Raw genomic sequence first — 17,080 nt, 5'->3', positions numbered from 1 at the left:
AAGACACTGCTAGAGGACCGTTCCGGGTCTTCTGGTAGTTGAAGGAAACTACAACTCCCAAGATGCACTGGGGAAACGTTTGGATGATGACTTCCCTGGCCAAGAGGTCTTGAAAGCCAGCAGCATTGGAACCTGCCATGGTTATCAGCAGAAGAGAGCCCTGTATACCGTTGACATCTGCAGCAACACATACTGGCTATTGTTCGCAGTCTTACGATTCCTTCTGTCAAGGGTTTTGACCCATGTTGAATCAATAGACTGGATAGATGTGGGGAATGAGCTGTCGCCGCCCATTATTCTATCCCAGAACAAACTAAATCAATAGACTGGGTGGATGTGGGGATGAGCTATCGCCGCCCACATTCACGCCAGAATAGGAGAATTGGGCAGTTGGCACAAGACCACTCTAAAGATACAACCTTCTTGTGGGGGGTTCCACATCACCACTCTACTGTAACAAGTTATTTCTGTACTGCATTTTATTCCACCTTGCGTTTCCTTGAACCATATAAAGCATTCTTTCCCACCTTATTCTTCTGTTCCTATTCATAAGTTACCTCTTGTTGACTACTGCTCATATTCACAAGTGTAATATCCATTATCAATTTATTTATAGAAGTGTGATATATATATATATATATATATATATATAGTGTTTAAATTTTCAAATAAACCTATTAATTTGCAAAACAAACCTACTTCTTGGCTCAGTGGGGTCAGGGGGATTCTAAGAGGGGGTGTTATACAAGGGTTGCATTCCAGAGTACTGAACTGGATATAAAAATACATCAATAAGGGTTTTCCTCAGCATCCCAGGCTAGGCATTGACTTAGCTGTAGTGTTGATTGAATATCGCTTACAAAAGTGGGGGCTCGGAGCCGGGATATTCTGGGTTAGAGTTACCACTTGTGCAGATTAATACAGTGTGTCAACTGACCAGATACACATATCCGGTTAGATCACCATGCTGTTTTACACTGTGAAAGCATCCCTCAAAGGAACGCTCTAAGGAAACGGTCTGTTTTGCAAAATAAAATACAAACTTCTGTAAGTCAGGAAGGAACTCAAATTCCAGAATGACGACCTTGGTAGATATGAAAATAGCCAGAGAGCACTTCTTACATAAGCTATTTGTGAGAGGTGAGTGGACTCATCAGGACCAAACGGTCTGGTTGCAGGCAATCGCGCAACAGGTCACTGAAACAGGGTCAGATATATGGAGAGATCAGGGTCCATTACATGTGGCCCTGAGTGAATTATATATGGCTTCTAAGGCCAAAGATGAACACAATAGGATTGCCAGGATAGCGGCATATTTGTATCTATATATGGGAGCCATGCAGGACAAATGTGCTGAAGGCCAAGACATGGCAAATAGGCAACAGATGGCGTTAGAAAAGGCCCAATCTGACCTGGTCTCTTCTGAGCAGAGGCTGCAGAGGAGCCAGGAGTCAGAAAATGATAGTAGGCAGTATATCATTAAAATAAAAGAGGACATGGATATACTGCAACAGGAAAAGACAGACCAGGATACCAGAATTCTGGCTTTGCAGAAGGAGCACCAAAACAGTTTGGACTCCTTACTGCAGAGCCAGAAAAAGCTGGAGCAACAGATCAATTTCAACAGGGCATGCACAGAGCAGGTAGCCACCCTGCAAATCCTACTAGACAGAGAGAAAGAGGAAAGCAATAAATTGATTTTGAAAGACCTGGATACCCAGGCAGAGTTTGATGAAGAACGCCAGAAAGCTGGTGCCTTTCAAAGGCAGAGGGATGACCTGGCATCACAAATGCAGACTCTTGGTCAGGAAAGGGATACCTTAGGCAAGGAATTCTGCCATTTAAAAAGAAAAATTGAAGAAAATCACGTGGCCCTCCAGGGGCTGGGTGACCTCCAAAAAGAGCATCAGGGCTTGCTAGATCACACCAGGAGGGTGGAGGAGGCTCTGGCAAGAAAGGAGCAGGCCAGTAGGGATGGGACTGAGGAGGTAACCCTCCTGCAGCAGAGACTGGCCCAGTACCCCAGGACCAATCAGGAGGCACAGAGAGAGAATGACCCTCTCTGCCAGCACAATGATAGGCTCCAGCAACAGGTAGCGATGCAGGAGAGACTGATAGAGTCTAGTAAGGCCTTAACTGAGGAACTGAAAGCGCAGGCTCTTGCTTTGCAACAGGAAGCAGGGGCGGATAGAGATGAGGTTTGCTGGGAAAGAGAAACTCCTGAACATAACCTCAGGAGCCCTAGTACCAGAGGCCTTCATCTCTCCCAGTCCCTGGACTCTGCCACCCTCATGTCCCCTCGCGCACATGAGCCCAGGGCCATAGGGATGGCAGATTACTATCCAGCTAGAAGTATGGGGCTCATAGGCCAGTACCTCCCAGGAATGGATGGGCGGGCATCCAGGTATGGGCACCCAAGCACAGTGCAATTTAGTGGGGAACCCCAGGAGAGTAGGCCCACTAAGGGCATCCTGAAAACCTCTGCCCAGTTAGGTCAGTGGGGGGGATACCCAGCAAATCCTGGTAGCAAGGAGGGATCTGAAGACTCCTCTGAGCATCACAGGACACAGGAGACCAGGTCCCCACATTCTGCCAGCCATTCCCAGGCTCGCAGAATCCAGGAAAACCTGGAAGATCAGACGGGCACCTCTGGGAGCAGCGCTTCTGAGTCAGAGGATGAATGGACCAGGGTTACCCGAACCAAAAAGGCCAATAAGGCAAAAAGGGCCTTTGCTTAAGGACCCATTGAAACACATAAAGGCAATAAGGAGTGTCATCACGCCTTATCACAAGAACGCCAAGTATTCTGTTTGGGAACACTTGGAGCTCTATGAGCAAATGATGGAAACTTTCCATTTGAAGGACAGCAGTAGCTGCATCCAGTACGTCAAATGGACCTTCTCACCAGAATACTCCAGTTTCTTTGCAGGGCTGGAGGATCAAAACCATTCAAGGTGGTCCACATACAGGGCGGCCATCTTGAAACATTTTTCTGTGCACAGAAATCCTCAAGAGGCTCGCAAGGCAGCCTACAATTTGCAATGTGGGGAGGATCAGGCCCCACAAGAGTTTGTGCAAGAATTAAAGCATGCTTTTGCGCAGACCACCAGAAGGGTGCGCACGGATAGCAGATAATTTATCAATACGTTTTTCCATGCCTTACCCAAATACATAATGACCCAGCTCGTGAGAGATTTTCATGAGAAAAGATCTTTCGACTGGGTCATTGAACAGGCTACCCGGATCTATGAGGTGCAGAAGCCCATCGAAAATAAAAATAATGCGCCGAAAAACCCCAAAACCAACAGCACCCCTGCTGCTGCCAAGGTGGCAGAGGTAAAGGTTGCCCCCGTTTTAGATTTGGAGATGGGGGGGCCTAAAAACCTGCCTGCACCAAATAATTCACAGCCCAGAAGGCCCTCAGGCCAGTCACAGACAGGGAGTCGAGGAGGTAGTCCCACAAATGGGGTCCCCCGCTCCCCTGACTATGTGAGTCCCCGCTACAAGGGAAACCGACCAATCCTGGGTTATGTGTGGACTCCTCCAGCCCAGGGGGGGGATCCAGCCAAGCACTGACCCGGGGAACTTCCCTCCTAACTTCCCCCCATAAAATCATATATCCTTCTTTCCCCAATTCCCTGAGCCCAGACAACCTAATCCGGGAGAGGGGAGGCCAAGGGTGGAGGGGTACCAAAATCTTCCCAACCAGGGGTACTAGCAGAGAAGGGATAGCTACCCTTCCCGGGATTAGCCCAGGGGAGAAAATAGAGTCCCGTATCAGCCTGAGCGGGTTTCACAACTTGAGTGCCAGGTCCAAAATATGGCACGGGATCTGGGTCACATACTGAGGGCTCAACAGAACCCTTAGATGAGCATGCCACCGCAGAATGCCCCAAACTCTGGGCCTGGTGCTCCAGAACAATGACGGAGGCAGCACCCCGATAACCCACCGGTTCCCAGGGAGGAGGCGCAAGGGTAAGAGGGGTGTAAAGCCTTGGAGGAAGCTTCCTTCCTCACTTGTAAACAGCCCCTGGAAACCCAGGAACCGGAAATGAAATCTCCTGCCCCTGAAAGCCTGCCTCCCAAGGAGCAGAGGGGGGGTAGGAGAAACAAAGGACCCAAACAGACCCATTTTGTGGAGGAGGTACTGATCTTCCAATTTGAGGGAGAGGGATCCTCAGAGGATCCTGGGGAAAGGATCTTCTCCTTTAGATTTGGGAGAACTCCTCCCAAAGAAAAATGGGTCCCAAGGGATTCCAATCCAGACCGGGGAGATATGGAGACTGAGCTACCGCCGCCCATCATCTCATTCCAGAACCGACAATACCAAAATCCCCTGGTTCAAACCCATCCTGGTGACTGCCTCCAAAAGGGGGGGGGGGCGGCCCAGAACCGGAACCAGGGGAACCCACAATGGCTCTGATCTCCAGTTGCCAACTTTTTCTTTCAGATTCCCAAGGCTCTCCACAGAATTCTGCCCAAATCTCTTCGCTAGCAATGTCCAAAACCAGAAAGTTAGCCCACCAGTTGTCCAAAAATGTGCATTATCTGTGCCACCTTGAGGAGAAGGAGGGAAGATACTATGCCCCGGTACAAGTACAGGGGCAGGGTACATTTTTGGCACTGGTGGACACTGGATCCCAAGCTACCCTTCTGTCCAAAAGGGCCTTTGAGGAACTAAATGCAGGAAGGGGGAGAAGTACTGTATTCCTCTCACCTCTCTTCCTGGACAACTGCAGAACTTTGACGGGAAGGAAATTCTTGTCGAGGGGACTGTAGATTTGGATATCAAAATTGGGCGACACAAGGTGAAACACCCGGTCATAGTAGTGACTCCAGAGGGCACCCCTTGTTTACTAGGGAATGACCTTATGAGAAGGTTGTCACCCCTAATAGATTGCGAAAACAAGGTCCTCTGGACCCAGACTAGCCGACCAATAAAATTAAAACAGAGGGTCAACCATGTTAGTTTAAATGGCACCTGCCACATGGTTGAACAAAAATCTGACCAAGTAGAATTTCAATTCCAGAATAGCCAGATTCCAGATGTGACAGTAATAGCAGTAGGACAACGGACTGGTGATGGGGGGTCCTCTCTATTTCTGAAAATCAACCTTCCTTCCAGTTTAAGGTGGCATTCCACACTGGAAGGAAACACTCTGAAATTCTTTAGTAATCCACAATCAGAAACTCCCACTCCTATAGTCCAGAAAGATGTGAAATCAGCTCAGAGCCTGGCTGATATTCAGCAAATTGGAGAGCAGTTGTTCATCCCTGTTCAGTTAAATGATGGGAAGGACTCTGTTCTCGCTCGAGTGTGTGTGAACAATGGTAAGAGCTTCATCAGCGAAGCCATGTTCCACCAACTCCCAAAAGATCCAGCCATTCCCACATTCAAACTGATAGACAAATGGGAAATGGATCTGGAAACACCCAATTCCAAACATCTCCTGCCAAGCAGGTGTATGCTCGAAATCTCCATTGGCAACAAGAGCATAGTCCATAATTGTTGGGTCGTGCGAGACGTCACTGACGCCTTTTACTTAGGCAGTGACATTCTCAATCGCTTTGCCATTAGTTTGGACCTAATAAACTTCAAAGCTTGGTCCCGATTAGTGGATAATCCCATGGGCTTTGATGATCCAGAAAAAGCATTTAGATCAGCTCAATTGCTACCTTATGCAGTTGAAATTCAGATCAAAGAGGAAGTCACCATCCCAGAAAGGACCCGACAATTCTCCCTGGAAATGAAAGTTACAAGAGGACAAAAATTGGAAAACCCTGATGCTTATATTCATCTAAACGCTTCTCTCCAACAGCAAGGGTTGGGGGTAAACCCAACTCCATTAGTCAACATAGAACATGACACCATTCCAATAGAGGTGGATAACAGCGACTTTAAGAGTATTACTCTAGCCGCAGGCACCATTATTGGAATGGCGGTTGATGACCAACATTTCTCTATTGACTTAGGAAATGAACTTTTAGGACCGATCGCCAAGGACTGTTTTGACAGTGACAGTGAGGACAATACAACACCAGACAGGATTTTCACCCGGCATGGGGGTAACTTCCTGGTGTACACTTCTTGCCCTTATGGTAAGGAAGATGTGACTTGTGACTTCAGAAGGGATGAGGTGATTTTCCAGGTCCATGAGGGCTGCCTTTCCCACCTGGAGCCTCCAGTCCAAATCAGCACTCTGACCAGGGACTTCTCCACCCAGCTGGAGGAGGCCACTGAGATAGCCAAACCAGAAGTCTTTCCAGGCTTCAGGCAGATGGTGGAAGAGAGAGTCAACCTAGCTGATGCCTACGTGACTCTGGAACAGAAGCAAAAGTTGAAACAAGTTTTCTTGGATTTCCAAGATCTCTTTGCGGTAGACTCATATGACTGTGGTCGCACTGACATCCACACAACAACAATTCCCACGGACCCTGGAATGACTCCAGTGTTTGTGAAGCAATATCGTTTGCCTCTCGCATCCATGGAGTCCCTTACTGAAATAATTAAGAACATTGAGTCCCGGGGAATAATCCGTCCAGTCCACAGCACTTTCAATAATCCGGTGCTGGGAATATTGAAGCCAAACGGCCAGTGGAGACTCTGCGCCGACCTTAGGGAGCTCAACAAACGGGTCCATACTTCCCGATGGCCTCTTCCCTACATTGACCAAGGGCTGGCCCAGATTCAAGGGTCACAAGTATTCACTGCATTAGACCTGACCAATGAATACTGGACCATGCCTGTCAGTAAGGAGGACCAATACAAACTGGCTTTTACCTTTGGGGGCCAGCAGTACACCTGGACCCGGACTCCCTTCGGATACCTCAACTCTGGCAATGAATTCAACATTTTCCTACATAAGGCCATGCCCGACCTGGGTGCGAGGGGTAACCTGGTTTATGTAGATGATGTCCTCATCAAAAGTTCATCTGTGGAGGAACACATAGCGGAGATCCTTTATGTTCTGACACAATTGAGGGCCGCCGGAGCAAAACTTTCCTTTCAGAAAGCACAGTGGTGTAGAACCCGTGTTAATTTCTTGGGGCATGAGATTACTCCTCAGGGTCTCTGTCCCCAGGAAAAGAAAGTGGAAGCACTTCAGAAACTGAAAGACCCCACAACTCTGCGGTAACTAAGGAGCCTCCTTGGACTGACTAATTACAGCAGAAAGTTCATTGAAGGCTACGCAGAGATCACTAGACCCCTGATTCATCTCTTGAAGGGGGTCAAGTGGGAATGGGGTCCAGAACAATCCGAGGGAGTAAGACAACTCAAGAGAAGCCTCTCACAAGCGCCTTGCCTAGGTTACCCTGTCAGAAACAAGGAGTTCTTCCTGGAGACAGGGTTCTCTAATACGTTCTTGACGTCAGTATTATACCAAAAGCATGAAAAGGTCAATAAAGTAATCTCCTATGCGAGCAAAACTTTATCCTCTGTGGAGGAAAAATTCAACGATTGTGAGAAGGCACTCCTGGCAACGGTGTGGGCATTGAAGAATTACCGCCCGTTTATCCAGGGGGAACACATCATAGTGGAGACTCCACACCAGCCTCTGCAATACCTCCAAAGTGACAGAATCCGGGCCGGAAATGTGAGTAATTCCCGAATTACTTCCTGGATTCTGTCAATGCAAGGCTTTCCCGTAGAGGTCAGATATGGCCAAAACAAGAAGAGTCCCCTCGCGCAAGGTCTGGCTGACTTGCAGGATTGCAGGACGAAAGTCTAAAAATCAAGGACAACATGGAGGCATACCTTAATTCCCCACACAAAGTCTTTGAAGAAGACAAGTATGAGGGAATGCCCACTGTCTATGTGGATGGATGCTCTTACCATGTTGACAACAACGGGGAAAAAGAACTCGTGGCCGGCGTAGGGAATGCATGGGTGAATGAGTCCCCAGAACCCTCCGCTGGATACAAAATTGGTCCCCGAAGTAGTCAGGTGACATAATTGATGGCTGTGCATCAGGCCATCCTCACTGCTGTCCAACATCAACTCCACGAACTGGTCATAATCACAGATTCGGATTATGTACGGAACGGGTTCGTGGAGCACCTGGTTAATTGGAAAACCAGAGGCATGTTATGTGCTAATAACAAACCCCTGAAACATGGGAAGCTAATCCAAAATATTGATGATCTGGTCACATCGAATGGGATGACCATCTACTGGAAAAAGATCAAGGGTCATTCCAAAGTAGAGGGACCAGACAAAACTGGAAATGACTTAGCTGATCAGCTGGCCAAAACCGGGGCCATCCAAGGGGATCTAATAGAAATAGAGTCCCTGTTGGGGGAAATCCAGGTCACTGCCATCACTAGGTCCCAGACCAATGTTCACAATGATCTTTCAACTGCACAATGGAGTAAGGAGACCCCTGATGCTGATTTGATTACAGCTCAGAGGGGGATCCAATAATTGGTAAGTTTTACCAACACATTGAGGACCCTGAGAACTTTCCCCTGACGGATACCGATTACATTGGGAAAGAGGACCTAAGAGTGTTGATGAAATGCCCAAAAAGGTTCCGAATCCAAGAAGGTTTGCTGGTAAGGAAATCCAAAGCTGGCCACGATCAGTGCGTGGTTCCTACCTCATTCCGAAGCCTGATGTTAAGTCACGCCCATGATGCGGCCACCGCCGCTCACTTGACCGCTTAAGCCGGTCAAGTGGCACAGCGAGTAGAGCGCCCGCTTTGACACCCGTGCAGAGCCTGTTAACGCAGGTTCGAATCCCGGCGGGGCCAAACTCAGCCTTTCATCCTTCCGAGGTCGATAAATGAGCACCACACACCGTGGGTAATAATAAGCAGCGCTCAGATACCTGAGGGTTTGTAGCGCTATATAAAAGCCTAATTATTATTATTATTATTATTATAGGGGGTTTCACACGACACTGGAAATCTTAAGAGAGGTTGTATACTGGCCACACATGGGGCAGGACCTTGACCAATACTTGAAGGGGTGTCTTGTGTGTGCACAATTTCAGCCATCATCCCTCACACACCGTGCGCCTCTCCAAAAGAGGGGGATGACACTGCCATGGTCAGATTTGCAAATCGACTTTGTATGCCCTGTAATCCGCTCATCTAGAGGAAACAAGTACATGTTGACCGTTACATGCTTGTTTACCAAGTGGGTGGAATGTCTCCCAGCCCCAAATTGCAAGGCAGAAACAGCAGCTGCCCTGATGATTAACCACATCTTTTCCCGTTTTGGTCTACCTCAAAGGATTGAGTGAGACAGAGGTAGCCACTTCACCAGTGAAGTAATGACAAAGATGTGGGAGATACTGGGGGTTAAAAGGAAGCTACACATTGCTTACAGGCCAGCTTCTTCTGGAGAAGCGGAGAGATACAACCGAACCATTGCTAACATATTAAAAAAGTTTGTGGCAGATTCTGGGCCAAGTTGGCATATCCGATTACCTCTGGTCCTAATGGCCATCAGATCTACCCCTTCATCTGCAACTAAAATGTCACCATTTGAGTTGATGACCGGACGCAAGATGGTGCTTCCTCAGCATTTGCTCTACAGAACCCAAGAGCAAACATTGATAAATGCCTCCACAACTCATGAGCATGTGGAGAATTTAAGGAAACACCTTCAGCATGCTTTTGCCTATGCTCAGCGGAATTAAGGAAGGTCAGCCGAGAGCATAAAGACCCATTATGATTTAAAAACTACCCGAAAGGAATATAAGGTGGGTGATCGGGTCTATCTATACAATTTCCAAAGGAACCAGGCCAAACAGCGAAAATTCTTGCCTACATGTTAGGGACCGTTTGAAATTATAGACAGGATCTCCCCTGTTGCCTATAAGATCTGCATCCCCAAAGGCAGTTTGGCAGAGGGGGAAGATAAGTGGGTCCATATAAATCAGCTAAAGTGTTGCCATCCCATGCACACTCTGCAACAACTGGAGGAGTCCTCTGCAATCCCAGAGGGGACTGCCCCAGAGTAATTCAATTCCAACCCTAAAATATCCCACATATAGTCTCTAAAATATTATGATTTGGGAAAAAAAAATGTCTTATGATTGTATTTTGTTTTTTGTTAAAATAAGAACGCAAATGTTTTGACTATAAAAAGTATATGCCACCCCACTATATCAATGGTGGGGAAGAAATGTCTACGAATAGGTATTGCCGCTTTCCTTTGTCATCCTAGGAGAAAGAAAACCTGGAGACTGGCCAAGGAGGACGATCCAGAGACCGGGAGCAGAGACCCAAGGGGCCCGGGGTACCGCCCAATATTTCCATCAGGACCGGCGAGGAGAACCGATCGATCCAACTGGGTGGAGGAAAAGATGCTGAACTGTGCCATCTACAGAATTGGAAGAAGATAATGGGGACATACCAGCGCAAGGGCTCAAAACCTCCTTGGCACCCGACTTCCCCTCGACTTGAATCAAAGCGTAGTCAGGCGGGGGGGTTTTTTCAAGGGTTTTGACCCATGTTGAATCAATAGACTGGGTAGATGTGGGGATGAGCTGTTGCCGCCCATTATTCTATCCCAGAACAAACTAAATCAATAGACTGGGTGGATGTGGGGATGAGCTATCGCCGCCCACATTCAGGTCAGAATAGGAGAATTGCGCAGTTGGCACAAGACCACTCTAAAGATACAACCTTCTTGTGGGGGGTTCCACATCACCACTCTACTGTAAGGATGCCATCAAAACAATGTTAAGCAAGGATCCTATACTGTCAAGCAAAAGACCATTCTATTGAAATGCAGTAATTCAAAACAACTCAAAAATGGATGCAGTACCAACAAATTCCCCAAGGTGGCGCTGGCGGTCTAAACTCTGACAGGGAAACTGCATTTAGGAGTTGCAAGAGGGGCAGGGACTTCAAAGCTTGTTGGTTAATTGGAAATCTTAGCCACCTGCTGTTCCCAGAGGCCAAGAGGCTGGGAAACCTTAACACCTCAGAGATTCCACACCAGGAGGCAGGATATCACATGACCCTGTTGATTGATTGAGGAGAGACTTCCAGGCAGCCTGCTGGAGTCCACACAAAAGGCTCTTTCTGTTGAATGGGGTATGTTAATTTTGAGTGTTTTCTGTCAACAGCCCTCTGCCAGCAAGGAGAGACATGTGATCACTGACCCACCCAGACTCCTGGAGGCGGACCCAAACACTTGGGGGAGTTGAATTGCAACAAATATATATTTTATAGAAACAGTGATAATTTATTGTAACCAAATGACAGGAATGTACAACTTTGAGAGTCTTAGTTTGAAAAATGCCCTGACGATTTGAGTCCAAACTCCAAGTTGTACCATGTTCTGGTGAAAAATCCTGCTAATTATGATTATTGTAGACAATGTGTTTAAGCTAGAGACATGGAAAGTTACTGGGATATATGTGGAAGGGAAATGTACCTTTGTATAATTTTTGATGAAAAACTAATGTTGCAAAACCCACTGAAATCGAAAATAAGTTGCCATTTTTGAATGCAAGCTCCTAGAAACGCCAGAGTCAGGACAGGGACTATCTTTAGTAATATATGATGTGTGTATGTGATGTCAAACAACTGTGTATCTGGGAAATATGTATTTGGATCAGGAATAGATTTGTGTACACATTGACCAGGGGAGTGTCATTTCTGCAGTTCATAAAAATGACATCACTCTGACACACTATCCCTTCCCAAATCAGGGACCAAAGAATCTATTGACCTATCAAATCAAGAGAGGGGCAGGCTTAGGGATGCTAGCCTCTCCACCCACTTTTTAAAACACATAAAAAGAGACTGCTGGGACAGGTAGGGACATTGGATTCAATTCCATTTTCTGCGGGACGCTCTGCCGGGAGACTCCAGACTTCACATCCATCAATCTCCAAAGACCAGAACTTTACTTCAGAACTTAAAGCAAGGGCCTAAACCCACAAACTGAGAACTCTTCTCAGCAGGCCTCAGCATCCTTAAAATCATCTGCAAACTATTCCACAGCCGGGCAAGCTGTCTGAATTCTTTTGCCAAGAACAATTGCCAGAGACCAGACCAGAGATCCAGAGACCCACAGGCCGCTGTATCCAGAGAGCTGACCCAGACCGCTGTGAGCAGAACCAGAGACCCAGACCGCTGTGAGCAGAACCGGTGCCTGATTGACCCACCGAGCAGAGAGAACCGAAGTCCAGTCCAGTTGACCAGATCCGTGACGAGGCCCATTCATTTCAAAATTAGGAGTGAGTATCCGCCATAACTGTGCAGAGCCCAATCTCTTAGTTAAAATAATCTAATTCAAGCTAGTTTAACCTAATTAGAACAGCCTCCTAGAAATCATGTCATCTGTCATTTTTAAAGCTGCACAACTGTCACCTGTCAATTCTGCAGCTGCAAGCTGTCACCTGTCATTTTGAGTTTTACTTTAAATCTGAAAATCTACCTTTATTAAATCATCCGTATCTCCGGAACCGTTTGTGCTAGGAACGAGATTTAACTTTCATCTGACTTCCTACTCCCTATACTTTTCCCGTAATCGCGAGACACGCACTCGCGAAATTTACCGCAATTTGCAATTTGGCCCGATTTCTTCATCTTTAGAAATCAGCAGCTTTTTGCTTCTCTTTGCTAAAATTCGTTTGCAATCTGCTTATCATTCATAGAGTATTGTTAAAGTGAGCCTGAACTAGTATAAAGTAGCCATCACCTACCCTGAACCTCTAGAGGGAATTAAAAGCAATTTTAGCACCTTTTCACTTCCTTGCAAACCACATTAAAGTAATTCGCCTGTGTTTAAAACTAATCTCTGTTTTCCCTAAGCTTGCTGGGAGAACTGGAACTGTGTATTGCATTATAAAGTGTGATTTGTGGGGATTCTTGAAGACTGTGTGCTCTCCTTCCATTTCTTGTATTGCATAGGGGGGGAGTGGATTGTCAAAAGGAAAAGTGATCATATTACCTTTTGCTAAAATCATAACAAGTTATTTCTCTACTGCATTTTATTCCACCTTGCGTTTCCTTGAACCATATAAAGCATTCTTTCCCACCTTATTCTTCTGTTCCTATTCATAAGTTACCTCTTGTTGACTACTGCTCATATTCACAAGTGTAATATCCATTATCAATTTATTTATAGAAGTGTGATATATATATATATTGTTTACATTTTCAAATAAACCTTTTAATTTGCAAAACAAACCTACTTCTTGGCTCAGTGGGGTCATTGGGATTCTAAGAGGGGGGTGTTATACAAGGGTTGTCATCCAGGGTACTGAACTGGATATAAAAATACATCAATAAGGGGTTTCCTCAGCATCCCAGGCTAGGCATTGACTTAGCTGTAGTGTTGATTGAATATCGCTTACACTTCCATGGATGTTTCACAGATGTGGGTCAAAAAGGTCAAGGTTGTTTCTCTCCCTGTCACACCCACGGTTCTCGCCGTCTTTCTCCTCCTCTTGAACTGCCATGTTAGGTTAGCTCTCTCGTTGTTTAGTCTACTTTCCTCATATCGTTCTCTCGTGCTCCACCTTTTTTTTTGTTTTTTTATTTATTTCTTTATTTTTGTTTTGGGTAGTAAACTTAATTACACCTTTACAAAACATACACAGAAAATAGACAACAAATTTACATTCATACAAATCAAAAAAATACAATTCCACCTTTTATCCCTGTTTGGGCCGTCAGTTGTGTTTGATTCTGGTCAATTGCTTCCCTTTGCCTGACCCTTGTGTTGGGACATGTCAGGTAAATGGCTCATGTGTTTGTCCGTTGTCTTTCGTGGTGTGTGAAGTGTTTGTATCGGAAAGGGGGGATTGTGTTTGAGTATCCTGCATGGCAGGATGGGCCAAAGGTGTTATAGGAATGGGGAGACCATGTCTCACCTGTCAGCGTCCCACTTCCCCTCCCGAGGACCCCCCAACCAGGTGATCCTCCCGCACTGGTCCACCACCAGGAACTGGATCCAATAGCGATGGGCGTGTCCTGGCTACCTGGATGACAGATCCCTGGGGCACTAGTAAGTGAGACACCTTCAGGTTTCTCACAATGTCCACAAGGCTGCCACAGGATTGAGAACTTCGGGGAAGGAATGACCGTGCTTTTGATGCAGTACTGATAAGCTCACCGCCAAGTCTCTGGAACCTCCAGTCCTCAAAACAGGTAAGTTGGTGATGCCAAAACATGGGAAAATGCTTCAGATCAAATTTGTATGGAGATTGGGATGTGAAGCAGAGTCATTAGATGGTGATCTTGCAGGCAGCTGGCCATGCCCCCTAGAATTAATCTTAACCTGTAACAATTGCTCTGGGCAAACCTACAGACCATCATTCTTCAGCCTGACAAGCCATTACAGAAAGTATAAAGACCATATCCCAATGAAGCTTGGTATCCACCACAAAAGGGGCAGGCCAGTCTGAACACCATGGTCACATCTCTTCTGCAAAAGACCACATACAACCGCTCGAGGCCACATTGTGCTCAAGTAGCGCTCCCAGATTTCTTGTTCAGCCAGTGAGAGGTGGGACTTTTGTGTCGTGACACATGAGAGTGGGGCGGTCCCACTCCCCTTCAGTGCTGCACAAGTACACAGAAGAGAGGATGGTGGGCCACATCCCATCTCCTTAAGGTGACTGAATTTCCTGGTGCAGGGGGCAGCAGTTTTGAGAGCCCATAGCATCAGGGAAGTGTGGGGAGAGCACAAGGATTATGCGTGTCAGCCCCTGGGTGAAAAAGAAATAGGAAGTTATTGTACCGGTGGGGGCTAATGGGCAATGTAGCCCCAACAAAAAGACGATGGGCCTCTGCATTGTGTACTGACATGGCTGGTTGCAGCAGCAAAGAATACATACTTTAAGAAACGTAAACCGAAGTTAGACAGAGGGCATTTACTCCTACACAAAGCTACAAAGTGAGCATCATAACGTAGCATGGATAAAAGACAATTGTTCTGCATGTTACTTGATTGTAAAACACCTCACCACAAGCTCACATTTGACTGAAACATCTGCCATATTTTCCAGTGAGAGCAACTATGTAACTACAGACATAGGGCCTCATCACGAGTTTGGCGGTAACCCTTTAAATCCGGCGGTTGTGCTATTACCGCCGGATTTAAGGGTCTGCCAAATCAGGGCTTCGGTAGATTTCTCCCCAGCTCTGAGCTGGGGGGAAATCCGCCAAAAATTTGCGCTATTACCGCCGGCGGGAAATCCGCCGGCGGTAAGAGTGCAAAAATTCCCCATTGAGCCCAATGGGGAATGGGGCATTCCCGAATGGGCTCAGTGGGGAATGGGGAATTCCATTACCGCCAAACCTGTGATCTGGTGCTAATAGCGCCGGGGGTTTGGCAGCAGGGCTAATACCACCGGCGGTAATACCACCGGTGTTACCGCCCAACTCGTGATGAGGCCCATAGTCTTAGGAGGGTAGAAATCTCTTGATAGACAGATAAGTTGCTGGTTACTTAGCAAGTCCAACAATGGCTGTAGCTGGGTAGATGATCCCTACAAAACGCTACACCGCCAAGACAATTAACCACAGGACTTGGTTTATTTTTCAAAATGCATATTACAGTCAACAGATAGTTTCACTGAAGCTAATATTACGGAAGCACCCTCCTTCAGATACGGCCACTGAATTGACAATGGCAGAAACCCTTTCCATTCAAAGCTGCCTGAAATTGCCAGAGTTGAGCTTTAAAACTATGAATACTGAGAATTCCAATCAAACAAAAGATTGTTCTGTGTCATCGACAAGTTGAAATCATCTGCAAAACTGCAGAGACAAACTCTCAACTGTAAAATGATTCCTAGAGGCTTGAGTCTATTAACCTTTCCAAGCTATGAGGGGAAACATCAGGAACCACTAAAAGAATGGAAGATCGATCTTACAGATTGTTCCTTCAACATGATTCATCTTTGAACCAAATACGCTAAAATCAGCCACATAAAAATAGAAAAAGAGATTAGAACCCTTAAAGAAGATCTTTCTCAGTTAAATAATTACAGCAATACGTCAAAGTAAAATGAGGAAATTGCAGAGGGACAAAAATGACTACAAAAATTGAAGAATATACACCTTCTCTAAGAAGTAGGACTCTCTCTCAATGCAGCCTGAATGAGCTCTTGAGACATGCAAATCTTCAAACATAGCACCTGAATCTTCAGATGTCAGTGTAGCAGAAGAAGAGACATCAGTATCTGCTCCCATGACTATCCGCCAACAAAGAGATTGTTATGGGAAAAAGAGAATTCTATACTCCGAAAGAAATGAAACCTCAATATTGACAAAAGAAGGTATGCAAAAATAAGGAAGGCAACAAGAGGTAGTAACAAAGGATGGGGGAGAGGCAGGGCTTCACAAAAATGTAACAACTTCAATTTCTGACCCGGGCTCAGATAGGACATTGACAGACAGTCAGTTTAACATGGGCAGTCAAAATTTGACTGTGGTAAATAGTTCCGATATTTACCACTCACAAGAAGTGAGTAATTCACTTCAGAAAGGATTATCCTGATGCTGCAGCTTTCCTCCCAGAACATAGCACTCCTCAGATTTGTGGCTATGTGTTGTAATATATCATGGTCAAGCGTGGAGTGTGAGGTAGTCAACACTCCATACAGAATGTTATATGTAATGTATTCCAGTTCCAAGCACAGCGGTTGGAAGTGAACAGCAAGGGAAGAAGCTGTGCTGGGGGTCTTCTGTTCTTAATGAACACTGTTATCAAAGCCAGATCGCGTGTCAGAGGTTTATACACAACAATGGTGACGAGTATTCCCACTAAAGTGTGGGATGAATTGACTATGGATATTTTAGGTCCTGTATATGAGGGAGGAGTACATGGTAAGTTTGTGGTGGTTTTTGTGGATTTGCTTTCACGATGGACATCGTTCAAGATAGTTTGAGAGATTAATGATGAGAGTATAGTTGATTTTATTCAATACATTTTTGCAAGAGAAGGTTTGCCAGGAAGTATTTTAACGGATAATGGTACGCAGTTTACAGGTGGTTGTTTTGTGAAATATATGAAGAGGTGTGGAGTAAAACCCAGACGGTCAGCTTGTATCATCCCGAAGGGAATGGGATGGTAGAGAGGATGAATAAGTGCGTAACGTATGCCA

The sequence above is a fragment of the Ambystoma mexicanum genome, chromosome 6q (assembly GCF_040938575.1).
Source record: "Ambystoma mexicanum isolate Mex_15411 chromosome 6q, UKY_AmexF1_1, whole genome shotgun sequence".
NCBI classification, from domain to species: Eukaryota; Metazoa; Chordata; class Amphibia; order Caudata; family Ambystomatidae; genus Ambystoma; species Ambystoma mexicanum.
This window is presented reverse-complemented; position numbering follows the sequence as displayed.